The 19,026-nt window shown below is 27.5% G+C and overlaps 1 protein-coding gene across 1 annotated transcript in view; it reads right to left on the bottom strand.

Annotated features, from left to right (window-relative positions):
• Positions 1–19,026, bottom strand: part of LOC111642341 (hemicentin-1-like) — a 54,294-nt gene that overhangs the window by 14,060 nt on the left and 21,208 nt on the right. The gene's annotated exons all lie outside the window — the stretch shown is intronic.

Raw genomic sequence — 19,026 nt, forward strand, 5'->3', positions numbered from 1 at the left:
ATGGAGATGTCTTCAATAATTCACAGCATTGCTACCATAAAAAACGTGAAACAATTCTGTTCTACTTTTTGTCCTGTATATTCCATAACTGCATATAAACAATAACAAAATGTAAATTTCTTAATTAATTAAAAAAGAATAAGTGTAAATGAAAATCCTAATTAAACATTTTATTACCAAAAGAAGAAAGTTGATCTAATTATTTAATAACCTAAAAGCAAGGCAATAACTTTACATCTCCGAGACGAGTTTGGAATTTTAAAAGAGATTTTACTGGCATCTTGAATTCACTTCTGAATGTTTCTAAAACAACTTAACGGAAAAATAATAATAAAGTTAATAATAAAATAGATAATAAAGGTTATACACTTTATTATGCGACATGTAAATGAAGTTGCTTTTATAATTAAAAAATATAATTCTTTTTTTCTCCATTGCAAATTATTTTATTTATACAACTTAAATTTATACAATAAATTTATTTTTCCTCTTTTTTATTTTTTTAAGTTGAATATTCTTGAATTGTACACAGTGATAAACTCCTTTGCATTTCTTCTTGATGAACTTCTTTTTCATCTCAATATACATTTATCCACTTTATTCTTCTCATCATAAAAGTTTTCTTAATAAAGTTAGAAAATAAAAATATATTAAGTGCCGCTTGTGTTTAAATTCCTTAAACAGCATGTAAATAAGAGATTCAACAATTAAATTTATGCACTTTTTATTTTTATTTTGGATATTTCTTTGATATTATGAACAATAAATTTGAGTTATATCTCTTTTGAGGAGTTCCTCTTGCAAACGAATAGCAAATATTAGAGTTTATTCTCATTATAATATTGAAAAATAATAATATAATATATCAAATTACAGTTCTTTCTATTTACAACAATTGATTCTTTAGATAGACAACACTTCAAGAACTTTTCGATCAGATTTATTTTCTACATTTTCTCTCGTTGAGCTCACGCTACACACTGTCCCTTTTTTTGAAGTAGTCTGAATCCCTATTGATCCAGCCTCCAGGCACAAATAGTTTTCAGAATTAACAATCTGGCTATGAATTTTTCACACCTTTAAGTATATAAATGTGATAAAAGACCTTTAGTGAGAGGCCTGTTATCACAATTATAGGGATCTCGAAACATTTGTTACAAATCATTATTCTGATATATTAGTTGTGCATTAAGAAGAAACTTTTATTTTTGTTAAGTTTTATTGTTTAAAACATTTTGTAATATACATTGGAGAGTCTGCAAAGGTAAATGTCTACAGACATATAAAATGTACCATGATCTGTAACCCATATCATATCATATATTATTAGATTATAATCCAAGAATTATATAAACATTATTCTCGATTTTTGCATCAAATAATAAAAATTTACGTAACTTTTAACGAGGATAGAAGTTTTTCCGATAATAGTTGCCAAAAATAAAAACAATTTACTAGAATAACATGAAATTAATTAAAACATGTCAATTATTATTTTTTACTTTTATGTCCATTTTTCATTAAACTAATATCGATAAAATTTTTAAAAATTTCTAATTTTTATTTAATAAATTTTAAATATCAAACATTTTTTGAAACTTTTTTAAATTTATTTATATTCTCTACTCGAGCTTCATTATTAGCAACGTCTATAATTATCATAGACTTATGTGTAAAATTTCATCTATTATCCCAATTCGAAACAAACACGACATGTAATATTAAATTTTCACATATCTTCGTTATTATTCTGCCAATATCCACTTAAAATAGTAAACTATCTTTCCCCCATCTTCTCTTACACTAGTCTAATGCGAATCATGTCGTACATTAATCATCATTATAAGATTTTCCTTATTCCCAATTTAGGCCATGATTCCCTTCATTGATCCAATCTCAAGAGGATTTACTCTTTTGATCCTTATCGAATACAAAAATGGAGGTATAGTAATCTTTGCGAATAAAAGAAATATGCTATAATATATATAATATATTGCTATAATATCACTGTAATGTGCAATAAGATCGATCAATTTTTGCTTCCACACAAGAGACGAAAACATCTACAATGTATACACTGAATATTTTATCAAATATAAACATCACAGAAAAATATTTTATATAGGAATATACAGTAACTCGTGTATAAATAATAGATAATATTAATTTAAGAATTTGATTTTCAATTTTTGAAAACAAAAAATCGAAGCATGTTATTGTAAAAAAAAAACAATTTTTTTTATTGAATTTCTTCAGGAGATACTTTCAATGGATTTTTTTTTCAATAAAACTTATCCCGATATTTTTAATGATAAAATATTTCGAGAAACCAGAAATACTTGTTCAATTTTTTGCGTTTTTTTATTCTATTTTCTGATTAATTATTGCTGTTAATATAAAATTTTCCTTCCAGCTATTACTTAGCATTTTAATACACAAGAAGAGACATTATTGATGCAAGTTTCGTGTAGAATTTTACTTTTTTGAAAATTTTTCCATCCATCAAAAAATGTATAGCTTACAATATCGACTTGTAAACATGTAGTAATCCTTTTTCTTTTAAATAAGATTTAAAATTTCCTTATACAGAAATGTTCTTACGGCATCATCTTTTGTGGACGTGTACTTTAAATGAGAAATTTTTGTTTAGAAATAAATGGAGAATTTTTATTTATTTTTTTTTGAAAAAAAATAATACTGTTTTTTAATATAAAAGAAAAGCTTTTGATGTATTTACGCAGTAAGATTAAATCGGGGAAGTATTTTGATGAATGCAAACATTGGTTAGATGACAATTCAATAGAAGATTAGATCAATTGGAAGAACAAATATGAAAGTTTGGATTGCAGGCAAATTCAATCGATAAGCAACAGGTATACTTACTGCACTTCAAAAGCTTCTTTATAAGAGCAACACTGACTCTTAATACTTCATGTTTTGATAATTTTCTTTTTATTTGGTTGCAATACTCGAGCCGAACTTACGGATCACAATTGCTATGTTACACTACTAGGGTACTTGTTGCAAGTGGATGGTTGCAATAAAATATGGTTGAAAACTCTATAAAACGTCTTCAATTTCAATAACTTTTTTATATAGCCTCACAGTCTCTTAATATTTCATCCTTACAATTTTTCATTCTGGTGCTCAAACTGGAGTTACAAACATCGTGCACTATATAAATCTATAATAAAGGGTTGTAGTTATATCCACGCCTTATTTATTACTGTAAAATAATTGTAGAATGATCGTATGGTATTATTATTTTTAAAAATTTGTTTAACGCATATAATTCTTAATATTTTATCACTTACATTTTCTCCTTTACTAATACTGATCTCGGTTGTATAGTAAATATTTCGTGTTTTGACAATTTCTCATATCACTGCAACGAAATGGTGTGCAGGAATTCTTCTGAGATTTGCAAAGTTCATTTATCCTTATTAAAGGGCAATTTCTATGAATTTTAGAAATTTTGAAAGTGACTAACTTAAATTTTACTGATAAACAGAGTCATAAGCAATTACTAAAGATATAACGACATTTGGAAAAATAATTCATTAAATGCCAATAATTTTAAACTGTTTCGTTCATAATTCATTTTTGATGATTTTTTTAAACTGAGATAAATCTATTATATCGTTAAAGACAGATGCAAATCCTATTTATTAGAGGAGAACTTTATAATAACTTCTGCATGACTGAGGAAAACTAATTTATTTTCTTCTGTGGTAAGATAATCATGAAGATCAATTCTTGATGCTAACTATTATATAATGAAGAGCAATTCCTTCATTATCTTCACATGTTATTTTTCAGATTTAAACTAGAATTTTAAGAACATATTCCACTATCCTTTTAATAATTCTACGTATCAATATCTTAAACAGAATAGGCCTTTTACAGTAAATTCAAATTTTAAGGATGGAAATTCTTTTCTATTGATCATCCAATTAGTTTGTTAATTAGTAAAAATGTTTTCTTGTGCATTTATGACGTATCCAATGCGTTATACGTCATAAAACTATCGCTGATGACATATCGATTTAACCCGACAGCGCGCGACCCTTCTATTCTGTTACGAAACAGAACAAATATCATTGACCTAGCTGTGACGTAATTGAACAATAATCCTCTAGCTATTACTATGTCAAGAAGCGAGATACGTAAAACAATATTACGTCACTTAATCAAGAATGGACAGAACGACTTAGTTTGCTTTGAAGATGCAAATTATCCTTTCCCTAAGGGTTCGTATGCTTATGGTCCTCATAAATAGAGTAACGAGTAATCTTTCAATCGGATATTCGGAAAAAAAATTCATCACGTGATCAATTAAGATCAAAGCAGAATAATGAGAAGATGGAGGAAAATTGCATATTTATCGATCGCAAATGGTTGTCTGATCTTCCGCTACGCTGACCCTCTATCCATTAGGAGGGCATTGGAAATTCAGAAAGGTCTTGGGATCCTTCAACCGTTATCCTTAATAACCGTCTCCACTCAGACATAATGAATGATTCGCTCAATGCTGATATATTTTTGAACATGAATAATTTAAATAAATGTAGCGTTTATGCTTTGGCAGGAAGAATTTGCATCATATTTAATTACTTTAATCGAAATGACTAAATACATAATGACGTTTAACTATTATAATGTTATCGATAACTAAAGATAACTGCATTATAGGATATATTTTAAATCCTAATGATATATTACATGTAATGCTGTAAACTCTAGAATAATGGAATCTGTATTTTCTATGTACTAAGGAAATAAATCCTTGAGTAAGTACTATACACAATGGTTATCGAATTAAAATGAACTTATTTTGATATGACTGATTATAAAATTTATTAAAATAGTATTAATCTAAAAGATTAAATTTATTATATTTCAGATTTTAGAGTTCCATTCATATCTAATGTAAATTTCGTGTAAGAACATCAACGACATAGACAACGGCGGATCGACAAGAACCCAAAGGGCTAACTCAAAAATTTTAAATATTTGAATAATTAATAACGACCTTTCACTAATATGTGCAAGACGATTGTATTGCGATAAACTATATTTGCCGTCATAAATGTTTTGTGTCAATTGGGACGACTTAAGCCTCTGTAGCTTCCGTGGATCCTCCCCTTGACACAGGAACAATTTAATCGTATTCTTGTAAAAAGCATATTTGATGGCCGAAGTTTTTAAAAATCAAATTATTGGTCTAAATACAGGCCAGTTTCCATAGAAAATCCCCCTTCTTGGCAGATTGCTCACGTGTTGCATTGTCTTATTTCATCAACCAAACCCATACCTTTCATTGAGAATCTTTAAAAGTTCGTTTTATGAAAACTTAGAAATGAATATAATTTATCTCTAATTATTTTAGAACTGTTCATTAGATTATTTTCATAAGAATTCTGCTGTAAATTTTAGACATTTTTATTTACGTTATTCTTAACCAAAGAGAATTTATTGCAGTCTCTCAACATCATTCAGTCCACGTGTAAACTATTTTCAGTTTACAGCTTGAAAGCGTGATGATGATGGAAATGTTTCAAATGAAAAATTCTGTTTTGCATAGTGAAGACGAAAAAACTAACATTAAAACCAATGTTCTTTAGCAGATTGTGTTTAAACTGAGCGATATATTATCATTAAAATCGTTATTAAACAAAAATTTTAAAAAGATATTCTTTCTCAAGCTATTTGAAAATAAATAAATGGTCATATTTACAGTATTAAAAATATCAGACGGGTGAATAAAATGCTCTTCGATTATTGAATATTCGATTATTAAAGCTTTAATTAAAAATAAATAATTCTAATAAGCTTTAAAATAGATTAGTTTAATACATTTTATAAATATTTAAAAAAATTAAATATATAATATACAGGATGCAAATCTTTTATGCAATTTTTATTATATTTTTCTAGAGAAAATAATATCAATTAAAATGTTAATGTTATTCTGTCCAAATAAATTCATTAAAAATACATTTAATAATATATTTTAAAGAACATTTGCAGTTTTCAATTGAAATAATAAATTTCATCGAAATGACAGAGAAAATACATTTTGTAATTTTCACCATTCTTTTTACATGACAAATGTCTCTTGTCTACACTAAGAAAAGATCATTAAATCTTGCCAACTCTTCTAAAATATTGATAAATTGACTTTTGTTCTATTCTTCTGGACGCCTGATAACTTTCGAAATATAACCTGACCTTACAAAGAACTATACGTAGCTTTTTTCCAAGTAAATACACTGTTAACAAGAGAGAAAAGGCTAACTGGAACATGATGACTATAGCGCTTCATTTACAGCTATCGTTTGATGCATCAATTCTCACCTTCTAAATCGCAATGACTTTGAAATGAGATCTTTGAGCAGAAGAAAAGGGGATTTTTATTAACAATATGAGCAATAGTGTTGAAACGATGCCATTCTAACACGTTGCTTACTTTCTTATGGCCTAATTTTGTCATTGTAAATCACCGCTCATAAACATCTTAAATGGTGATAAATTTGTCCGGAAATAAGCATAATTTTTATTATACTTCTTTACTTTTATCCTTTCGAAAGGTTTAATAATCAATTTTCTAAGCCAAAGTTTAAAATTAATGCAAATTATTAAATTATAAAATGTTGTAAATTTTTAACGTGATTCATATTAATTTTATGAAGGAAAATAACGAAATTATTTTAAAATAAAGAAATGAATTCATTGATTATGTGATAGAATAAGACTAAAAATAAATCTTTGTCTGAAAAAATCTTTAATGATTTGTTACAAATGATTTTTATTCATTTTTTTCGTGATGTTCACATGATGTTTCAGATAAATTATCAAGAAAACTGAAGCTAAAAAATCGAAATTTTGTATTTTTATTTATTTCTTTTGTTATTTATTTGTTCATATATTATCTTTCCCTCTAAGATTTACAAGAAATCTCTTACTAAAGGCAATTAGATTAATAGAATTACTGATTATAATGTAAAATAATTTCAAATCATTAAATCAATTTTTGTTTACATACATATTTAGGAAGAATAAAATAAATAAAATTTAATTTATATCGTTTATTTTATTTATATTCTGTAGGCTTACATTTAACTGTATTGTATGAATTTAATCTCGGTTGAAAAACTTCTTTTATATTAATTGTTGTTCAGTTACAATCAATTGAAGCTAAAGATGTAATAAAAATACTTTCATAATAAGGGATTCATTTATAAACAATAAAAAATAAAACGTAAAATTACTTAAAATACTTTTAATTTAGATTTCGATTCGGATTGATGGGACATGGTTACGTAACACACAGACTATTTGTCAAGAAAGGGTGCCTCCCGGGAGAAGTTTCTATGGGAAATTGCCCCTATCTAGGTTAGGTATATGGAGATTTGGGAAACTGGCTTTTATTTACCTGTTAGGCACGTGAATATTTGGAAAATTGGCTCTTAATTACGTATTAGACACGTGAAGAAAACACGGAAAACTCCACATGGACAGCCCGTTAATGAATGCGTAAACTTCCAGTGTTCAGTGGTTTTATCCACTCGGCCACTGGTGAACAAAATACATGTAATTAGAATAAATTAAAATTTTTTGAGATCGCATAAATGTTTTAATGCCTACAGTAAAACCTGTGTAAACCGGAATCGCACGGTACCGAATATTTTATCCTGTTTGGCAGGTATCCGTTTTAAACAGGTTCTTCTTTAACATAAAAAAATCATTCTGTTCCGAAGAATTTTTTTCCGTTTAGGCAGGTTTCCTTTATATTCAAATTCCGTTTTGGACAGGTTTTACTGTATTTTAACTAAAAGTAAAACAAGTAAAACTAATATATGCGAAAGATTACAGCATATTCCAAAGAATATGTCTCAGTTACGTTATTAGTTTACGTATCTAAATACATCTCTTTCTGAAATTGAATATTCTATTGGGACGAGGAAAAAAAGAACGCTTTATTAGCATTAAATCGTTAAATACACAAAGCAAAGTAATTTATAATTCTTATTTAACATTTAATTAACAAGTTAAATGATAGGTGAGCGAAATAAAATTACAAGTTATTTAAAACATCCTCTTTAGAATTCTATGTACTTCTTAAAACAAAAGATCTTTGTTTTATTGTACACCAGTACATTGATAAGTGTATAACAATAACGAACGGTTCATTTTCTTGCATTGTACATTTAATGATCTAGTTGTTAATAAACATTTAACAGTTCGTAAGACTTCTCGCATGCTTACTTTCTATTCAATTTCAAATTGATTTGTGAATTCCCCAAAATTTTGTACGAATTATCTAATATATATCAACTTCTGAAATAATTCGGCTGTAATTTAAAAAATTGTAGACCTATAAATTCCCACAAGCGTCTGTCTGTTTGCCTGTCCTTTCTTAATATTGAGAACGAAGTTAGATAGATGAAATTCGAGACTAGATGTGGAAAGCTTAGGGCAGAATGTCCCGATTAATTAACTATATACGAACTTTCAGTCTAGTCAAAAATTTCAAGTAAAAATTTTTCCCAGAACGGAGTTACCGGAATGACTCTATTGTTAACAGGAAAATTGTGATTTACAGGGGCAAGACATTACTATGTTGAAATCGAGAGCATATATTTTAAATTAAAAATATGATTAAAAATTGCAACCCGACATTGTGACGATGTCACAATCATTTTTGCTCGTTAAATATTTAATTCGTAATATTGCAAGCTTATAAATAAACTATTCTTGAAATTCAAACGTAGTTCAATATCACAAATTGAAATTTTGAAAATATCTGAATGAAATTCTTTCACAAATTTTTGACAAGAAAATTTTTATATTAAATTATTCCATACACTTTTTAACTGTGAAACAAGACTGAATATTTTGTTATAGTATATTTTATAAAAATAGATTTACTTGGATACATAATACAGGCCTTTTAGTAGATGTATAAATACAATGACATTAGTTTCAAAGTCTCATTTTTATCATAAGACAAATTCTTTCAATACTTTGGATATATATTCCTTACATGACATTTTTCATTTTCTCCTGAATGAACTTCATTCGTATTCTATTGTGCACACGTTTCATTGTTATCATTCGTTTTATGTAACTCTACAATATAAATTCTATAACTATTTTCTTAAAGAAAACTTTCAATATTTAAACGAAATATTGAGTTTTTTGCTCTACAGAATTGAATTTTTTGCTTAAACCAGAAACAAATTTAGTAATATAAGTCAGTATCCAAGCATTCATGTATCTTCAGCATCCGAGTTTAAATTTTCTTTTTATGTATTTACTAAAATATTTCCTGACTGTTAAACATAGAAAAAAACAAATATTAAAATATAGTCATATAATTTATATTTTCTCATAACATAAAAAAAGTTGTATGGATTTAGATCGAATGCTACCAAAAAGTAGACCAGTATGAGATTTACTTTTACGATATTTTATATAATTGATTTTTCCATTGTCGATGTACTTTGGCATTTATTATATAGAACTAAATACCTTTTATCTTTTCCAAGATTAATTGCAGGGATTGTTTCTTGGATTAAACGTAAGGTTTTTTCAGATTAAATTAACTGATGGGTCACACTAACAACTAATACTGTCGCCATTTGTCGCATAAAATGTTTTTTATTTTATTATTTTTCGTCTACAATGCCTATCAGAAGTATCAAAACATCATAGATTAACTTTAATCTTATAATAAATTATCTCAATTATTTAAATATTTTCATTAATTAAATATTAAATATATATTATAGAATTAAATAAACATAATAAAGTATAAAAATTTATTTTAAAATTCATAATTAATTAATTAATAAAAATTCGAATGGAACAACTGAAAAATGGAATATTCTTTCAAGAGAAATCTATCCCCTTTAAGTAGAAGTAGATTACAGAAATAAGTCATCACATTCTAAAAACATGTTTAAAATATATAACAAAAGCACAAGATAATAAAATTCTTTTATTACAAACGGATTTTGCTTCGATTTAAGCAATTCCTTTCTGAATTACTTTTATGTCTTCATTTATTGCCGGCTTATCGTATCTTTTCCTAAAAGAATCTAAAAATCTCTTCGTAAGTTTACAACTAGCAATAATAACAGTTATTATAATAACTAGAATTATAACTTTTTCTTCCTTTTATTATTTAACGATTATCAGCAGGAAGTCATTAATAGCAGATTAACTATGTTTTAATATTTTAATCTGGTTAGGATCATTCAGTTGTAAGATTAGTGGCTACAAAAGCTGGATAAGTTGCTAAATTTCTTACATGATTAATTAAAGTGTAGAAAATTCTCGTTAATCTTAGATAATTGCTTTAAGTTATGTTGTCCTATTGTAAAAGCGTGAATTGGTGCACCTTCAAGAAGATAATCTCTTAAGTTCTTTTTTTTTAAGTTAGTGAAAGATTCGATTTTTTGGTGTAACATACATTTGGAGCTTCCATATAACTTTAGGAATAATCAGATATAAATTCAGAATTTTGGCTAAAATAAACTTTTAAAGAATATTTTAGGGTTCTGTAAGAATATCTGAGCTTTATTTATATCTATTTAAAATATAAAATCAGAATAGGGATTTAGATATAAGCTAAACAACTACAATCCACAGATTCATGATAAAGAAGCATCGCTCTATCATAATTATTGCCATACAAAAAGGGAAAAATTCTGCAAATTTTCAAATTCTGCTGATTTAAAACTCATTTTATAGTCATTTTTATGTTAATTAAGTTTTCGTGTACTTCATTATTACTTAATGTTCATTAATGTTCAATAATTAGCATCATTAATTAATGTACATTAATCCTCATTCTAACAGCAACAGTATATGCTAATAAATGTCACATTAATTTATTTTATTTAACATGATTTTACCGTCGTTTTAATTGATAGTTCATTAATGCTCGTGTACTATCTTAATTAGTTAATGTCCATTAATGTTCGCATTATCAGTATCAACTGACATCAATTAATGTTCGTGTTTTAACAACATAATTTAACGTTTCATGTAAATGCGCAGCTGTTGTCGAGAAACTCATGCCTGTATACAACAGTAAAGCCTATTTTGATAGCGATTTATGATAGAAAAATTCAAAAAGAAATTAAAATAATAATAATAATGACATTAGACTGAACACGAAAAAATATGTTATTAAATTTAGTTGACTTATGTATAAAAGTGATTAAAAAACTACAGAAATTAAAGAAATGTTTTTTAAAATGGATTCATATAACATTAAAAAAATATCTTAAAAGCTTTAAAATGGGATGGAATTTTTTTTATAAAGGATTTTTAGTAAGATTATTTTACTATTTACTAATGCAAGTTATGTATTTTTGTAAAAGGAAATAAATAATAAACAAAAACTTAGAGAGTCTTTTTTTATATTCGGATGTAATTATCTAGAGTCGTCCTTTGTGCTATGCATTTTTACTTTTCTTTAAAATTTTTTCCGTGTCATATATCAGTAGAATGGAAAATTTTATTGAGTGTCTTTGCCAGAAATATGAATCCCATGTGCTCTAGTTCTCAGACGGAAAAATTATCCTATTTCTTTCAAAATATGCTGTTTTGAATAGTATTTTATCATAAATAATGCAACTACAAATTCATATATGATGCATTTTTATGTATAGAATATCTTACAACTATCGTCGATTCAATCAAATTAATCCCTCCAATCAAATTAATATCGTAAACTAATTTAATTAATTATTATTATTTTCGTTTCTAATTAACANTGAAGTTATTTTTAATTTAATTAAACTTTAAAATTTTTAAAATAATATTTTAAATAAAATAATATTATAATTTCTATATAAAAACAGAATTATTAATATTAATACGAGCTCAGAAATTACACGTTATCGTCATTCTTAATTTATCTCAATGTTAGCTTAGAGTTCTTGGAGGAACTTAATAATAGTTTCTTCTTTAAATTATAAAATAAAATTAATAAAATAAAAAGAAAGTATAAAATCAACGAACAGAGACTAAGAAAGATGAGATTGGGTCCAAATCAATTACAAATATAAGACCACTTTTCTACGAAAGTCATGAAAATATGTAAGTAAATTAAAAAAACAGAATAAAAATACATATTTTATCATTTATCATAAAAAAAACTTTATATCGTTTTTACTTTTCCGGCTGTTATAGCCTATATAACATAGAGAAAGTATGACGAGCCTATATAACATAGAGAAAGTATGACGATCGGTCAAAAAATGACCCCAAGATTTTTACGTTTTTGGACTCAGAATACCTTAAAACGTCGAGAAATGCAAAAAAATTCGGAGTTTTTTCTTTACGTATGGATGTTAGTGTGCTTGGGAGGACACGATTTTGTCCACCCTCTTTGAAGCTTAATAACTCCTGTGCTTTTCGTCGAAAGTTTCTGAAATTTCGCAGGGAAGTTTGTTTATTAGGAGAATTGACGCTATTAAATTTGGTGGTTCGAGGGAGTGGGAAGATAAAAGGTGTCGTGTGTATCTCGAGTAGGGTCGGACTTAATAGCGATTTTACTCGTTCTAAGTATTTACAATTTTTTATAAAACCCATCCCAGACCTCAAAATTAAGCTTTTACAGTTTTATAATAGTTAAAAATATAAAGTTTCTTTTAATAAAATATAATAACAGATGACGCCAGAAAACGTTGCCGGAAAAGTTAAGCAACCTGTTGTTAGATTTTTTTACAAAATAGACTAAAAATTCTGAGGATTCACTGTATCCAAAGCACCACTGTGTTCTGATAGAAGAATGTTATCAGTGCCAAACGACTTACAAAGTTTCCTATCTGGACACCTGCGCACACACATACACACACACACGCACATACTTCCATCTTCCCTTCATCCCCTTGTATCTCAGTTTGCCAGTGACTTTTCTGACTTAAAGAATAAGAAAGTTAAGAAATTTAGGTAGGAATATTAGAACAAACGAATTCGTAAATCTACTTTTGATTTACGAATTCGTAAATCTACTTTTTTACGAATTCAAATTATTAAATTACTATAATTTAATAATTTTACTATAATTTAATAACTTGTTTTACTATAATTTAATAATTTGAATTCGTAAATCTGCTTTTGATTTACGAATTCAAATTATTAAATTATAATTGCTTTATTATTTTAGAAGAAAAATAGAATAAATAAATTTATAAAACTAATACAAACGTGCCAATTAAAAATTTCAAAATTTATCAGTATTCTGTAAATATAACGAGACGTAATGTTTTCAGTTTATTACTTTACAGTATTTTCATTTCTGTCAACCGAAATTATTTTTAACCGTTCTATTTCGATCTTATACTATTAATGTTTGTTTCGTGCGATGTGATTACTTTCCCTTCAGGACTATCAACCACTAATCAGTCTGTTTGTCCGAATAAATTCTTTCTATATCAACATATATTCATTAGAAACGTGAATTCCCATCGGATTATTTTCATTTTAGTTATGTTATTATTACATACTCGCATATTTTCTTTATCCCTTTACAGAAGGAAACCATAATAATCATCTATGAAAGAATGGCTAATTCTATTATTTATATGTCTCGCTTAAATATATTTGAGCATATTTATGGTATGATGTTTATAGAAATTAGTACATATTCATTTCAGATTTATCTTTTCCTTGCTTACATTGCAATTTACTAAAACGTTTTTCTTACTTCGGAATTTCGATCATTTCATAAATTAATAAGTAAAATTAGTAACATAATTATATCTAATCTGAACTTTAAATTATATTGCCTATAATATAACTTGCTGTGTAATAATATTTAAAATAATCGTTTAATGAATTATGTTTTATCAGACGAATTCTAGTAATATATATACAGGTTGTTTTTAAGTCTGGAACCATAGAAGTTGTGTTTATCTTTCATTATTGTGGCACTGAGTAAGGCAGATCTTTCATTATTTCGATGTTCAGAGACACACAGTTAGCGAGAAATTGCTGAAAAGTTTATCAGGATGCATCCTGACTTTTTACCAATCACATACAGAGATCTAGATTCTGGCTGAGGGAGTGACTGCATCATAAAATTTAATTCATTCCTTCTTACTCAGCGCCATGTTCTACCCGTAAAAGAATAAACATAAATCAACGTAATTCCTATAATTCCAGATTTATGAGACACCCTGTACTTGTCACGTGTTATTGGAAAAAACATCAATTCGTTTAAAAATTTTACTTTAGATATTCAGGAATTGAATTATCAGACATTAATGCTGTATATTCTTTAAGTTTTTATGTTTTATAATAATTTATTTTTAATAAAATATCGTAACAGATGGATTCCCCAAATTTTGCCGGAAAAGTTAAGCAACCTGTTGTTAGATTTTTTTACAAAATAGACTAAAAATTCTGAGGATTCACTGTATCCAAAGCACCACTGTGTTCTGATAGAAGAATGTTATCAGTGCCAAACGACTTACAAAGTTTCCTATCTGGACACCTGCGCACACACATACACACACACACGCACATACTTCCATCTTCCCTTCATCCCCTTGTATCTCAGTTTGCCAGTGACTTTTCTGACTTAAAGAATAAGAAAGTTAAGAAATTTAGGTAGGAATATTAGAACAAACGAATTCGTAAATCTACTTTTGATTTACGAATTCGTAAATCTACTTTTTTACGAATTCAAATTATTAAATTACTATAATTTAATAATTTTACTATAATTTAATAACTTGTTTTACTATAATTTAATAATTTGAATTCGTAAATCTGCTTTTGATTTACGAATTCAAATTATTAAATTATAATTGCTTTATTATTTTAGAAGAAAAATAGAATAAATAAATTTATAAAACTAATACAAACGTGCCAATTAAAAATTTCAAAATTTATCAGTATTCTGTAAATATAACGAGACGTAATGTTTTCAGTTTATTACTTTACAGTATTTTCATTTCTGTCAACCGAAATTATTTTTAACCGTTCTATTTCGATCTTATACTATTAATGTTTGTTTCGTGCGATGTGATTACTTTCCCTTCAGGACTATCAACCACTAATCAGTCTGTTTGTCCGAATAAATTCTTTCTATATCAACATATATTCATTAGAAACGTGAATTCCCATCGGATTATTTTCATTTTAGTTATGTTATTATTACATACTCGCATATTTTCTTTATCCCTTTACAGAAGGAAACCATAATAATCATCTATGAAAGAATGGCTAATTCTATTATTTATATGTCTCGCTTAAATATATTTGAGCATATTTATGGTATGATGTTTATAGAAATTAGTACATATTCATTTCAGATTTATCTTTTCCTTGCTTACATTGCAATTTACTAAAACGTTTTTCTTACTTCGGAATTTCGATCATTTCATAAATTAATAAGTAAAATTAGTAACATAATTATATCTAATCTGAACTTTAAATTATATTGCCTATAATATAACTTGCTGTGTAATAATATTTAAAATAATCGTTTAATGAATTATGTTTTATCAGACGAATTCTAGTAATATATATACAGGTTGTTTTTAAGTCTGGAACCATAGAAGTTGTGTTTATCTTTCATTATTGTGGCACTGAGTAAGGCAGATCTTTCATTATTTCGATGTTCAGAGACACACAGTTAGCGAGAAATTGCTGAAAAGTTTATCAGGATGCATCCTGACTTTTTACCAATCACATACAGAGATCTAGATTCTGGCTGAGGGAGTGACTGCATCATAAAATTTAATTCATTCCTTCTTACTCAGCGCCATGTTCTACCCGTAAAAGAATAAACATAAATCAACGTAATTCCTATAATTCCAGATTTATGAGACACCCTGTACTTGTCACGTGTTATTGGAAAAAACATCAATTCGTTTAAAAATTTTACTTTAGATATTCAGGAATTGAATTATCAGACATTAATGCTGTATATTCTTTAAGTTTTTATGTTTTATAATAATTTATTTTTATGCAGGAGCAATATAAAAATATACTATAATATTATTACGGGAGTCATACGCTAAATTTTCTCAAATATTTTATATATTTTTACATTTATAATAACTATTATATTATTTTAAAATTTATCCTGAATTTAAATTTCATGCAAAATATTTTTTACATGTCTCCCTTTCAAGTATGGAGCAACTTGAATATCAAAATGTACGAAAAAATAAAAATATTCGACTAGCTTAGTAATTTTTAGANTAAAGGACCCATAAATTTCATTCCGCTCTGAGAGCACTAAGAGTAATAAAATACTTATAAAATAGACTAAGAAGTATCATGTATTCTTTCACCTACACTATAATTAAAAGGGCATCTTTCTACACTCATTGACAAAAGCAGTTACAGTTAAAATTTTATTAGTGCAAACATTAATGACCATGGTAATAAGTGATTACAATATCATTACAAAGAAACAATTTTCTGTGGATGAACAGTACAATTTAATGAAGTCTTTAGTATCTTGTAGAACCTCCTCTTGCCTGTATACATGTGTCTATACTATCAGGTATGGCGATATACAGGCACCGTATGTTATCCTGCAATAGATTTACCCACTGTACTCATGACTGCCACTTCGGATCTCTTATACTTTAAGATGGCCGAAGTTGGCGTCCCATCTGGTATTACAAATGCATAATGGGTGATAAATCCGGAGACCGACCAGATCAAGTAAGTGTACAACGTAACAGACACATTTGTGGAAATCCTAGATGGTGCGGCCGAACGTTACTTATTACTGAAAAATGGAAATTTGTAGACTTTCCACCATAAAGGACAAATCATGAGGGCGCAGAATTTCCTAAATGTAACGCTATGCCGTCAATATCGCTTGCTAAAGCCCGTTCTTAGTAGTCCATGCTTCTGTTATGGCACCATTATAATCGAAGCCTAATGTTGGAGTACTAATATGTAGGGAAATTCGCCTTTGCTAGTCGCCTGTTAATGATATGGGAAGAGACAGGGTTCTGTAACGAAGCTTCCGCCTGTCTCTGTATCACTGTATGGTGGTCTCTGTATGAATGCCATTGCAGCTGTTCGTGCTTGTCTCACGATCATCTTTCCTAGTGGTTTATATGGGGCATCGACAGCCTGCCCACCACGTATGTCTGCCCTAACATATCCACTGCCTCCAACACTTCCTCATAGTCAGGCCAGAACGGCCCAAATAGCGGGCAATTCGGAGAAACGGCCATCTTGCCTTCTTCAGCTCAATGGTGCGGTCTTTGTGTGATGTTTTTGACTAAGCCATGCAGGCATGATTAAGTCGTGCAGGCACGCCTAAGTTCAAAGACCTCTAAACAACAGGTACACTAAAAATTATGAATACAGTGAGCCTCTGCGGGCATCTTTTATAGGATTCTAGAGTAGCGATTTTAAGGCACTTCGGTGGCATTACCGTGCAGTCGGATGACAACTGTAATAATTCACATCTGTGTCTGAGATATGGTTGTATGTCGACAATTCTATCTGTTTGCGTAACTTTTTTGTCAATGAATATATTTATATTACAATTTTGAAATCAATCTTGACATATTTTCTTTTAGGATATATAACTTTTAGGACTATAATTTATTTATTGAAAAAACCAAATTTTATTATTATTCATGCATCAAAACGCTTTTTCCTGAAATTAAACAAAATATTTTAAAATATTTCGCATTCATTTTACGTATCTAAAATCAGTTTTTTAATTTCTTTAGTTGATTTAGAATTTCCTAATAAATTTTTAATTTCATTTAATTTTCTCCTTGTAAAATGAAATTATTTATAAATACTCAAAATATACGCCAGAAAAATTGATTATATCTTCAGAAATTATGGCAAAGGTCCTGTTATATCAGATGATTATTACAAAAGAAAAATAAACAGAAAAAATGTATTTATTTTATAGCAGTTAAAATAACATTGTTTTTTAATTGTCGTATAACTTATTTTGCAATTTGTTTTAAAAATTAACATTGATGTGGACTATATACGTGAATTACACTTCAAAATTCGAAATAATGTTTTATTAAACATCAATATAATTTCAATTGTTAAAAATTGAATTTTTAAGTTGATTGACTTTGTTAAGAAATAATAACAGAAATTGTAAATCTTAATATATAAACCATAACGTTCAAAGAAAGGCCCACCAATGGCGGAGTGGATAAACCATTAAAGATTGGTGGTTTATCTCTAGTGCACGCCTCTCCAATGGGCTAGAGTTTTCCGAGTTTTCTTCACGTGTCTAACATCTAAATAGTAGTCAGTTTCTCATACAAAGACACCTCCTTGGAAGATCGTCCATGTGTTGCGTTGCCTTAGCCCTCTAAACCTATAATTTATTCACAGAAACTCTTTGGATCCTCATTTCTTTCTATGATAATTTCTAATTAGTACATTGAGATTTACATATGCTACATTGTTTAATATCAAAACAAATCATCTTTTGATTTAATGAACTATTTCCAGCATGAGGTCAAACTGTTTCACCAGCGTATGTGTAACTCGTATAGACAAAACATTCATCATGTTACAGAAGCATGTTCGATTTCTACCAGATCTAACATTATTTTTTCCTAATGTTTTCTTTATGTTTTCTAGTGCATATAAGCAAGAACTTTATTTAATTTTAAAACAAACATTCTACTTTTATATCTACTTAATTAATAATCTTTCAAGAAGCAAGCTACAAGAAACCCTATTAATTACAATAAAGAAAATAGCACAACAAATTAAAATATTTTCTTATTTTATAAAAAATAAATTAATCTCAATTAAAACTTAGTACTGATAATACTTTAAATTTAAAGATAAAAACACTATAGAAGAAGATACATATCATTCTATAAATTTTATACCACAAAAGATACAAGATATTTCTAATCTATAATTAAGAATGAATCATGTAAAATAAAAAAATAAATTAATCTAAATTGAATCATGTAAAATATATATAAAAATATTTAGAAAAAGTAAAGACTTTACTTTTAATTTTTCTAAATATTT

Source organism: Centruroides sculpturatus, unplaced genomic scaffold (assembly GCF_000671375.1).
Source record: "Centruroides sculpturatus isolate CEXI.00-Female unplaced genomic scaffold, Cexi_2.0 scaffold191, whole genome shotgun sequence".
Lineage (NCBI taxonomy): Eukaryota > Metazoa > Arthropoda > Arachnida > Scorpiones > Buthidae > Centruroides > Centruroides sculpturatus.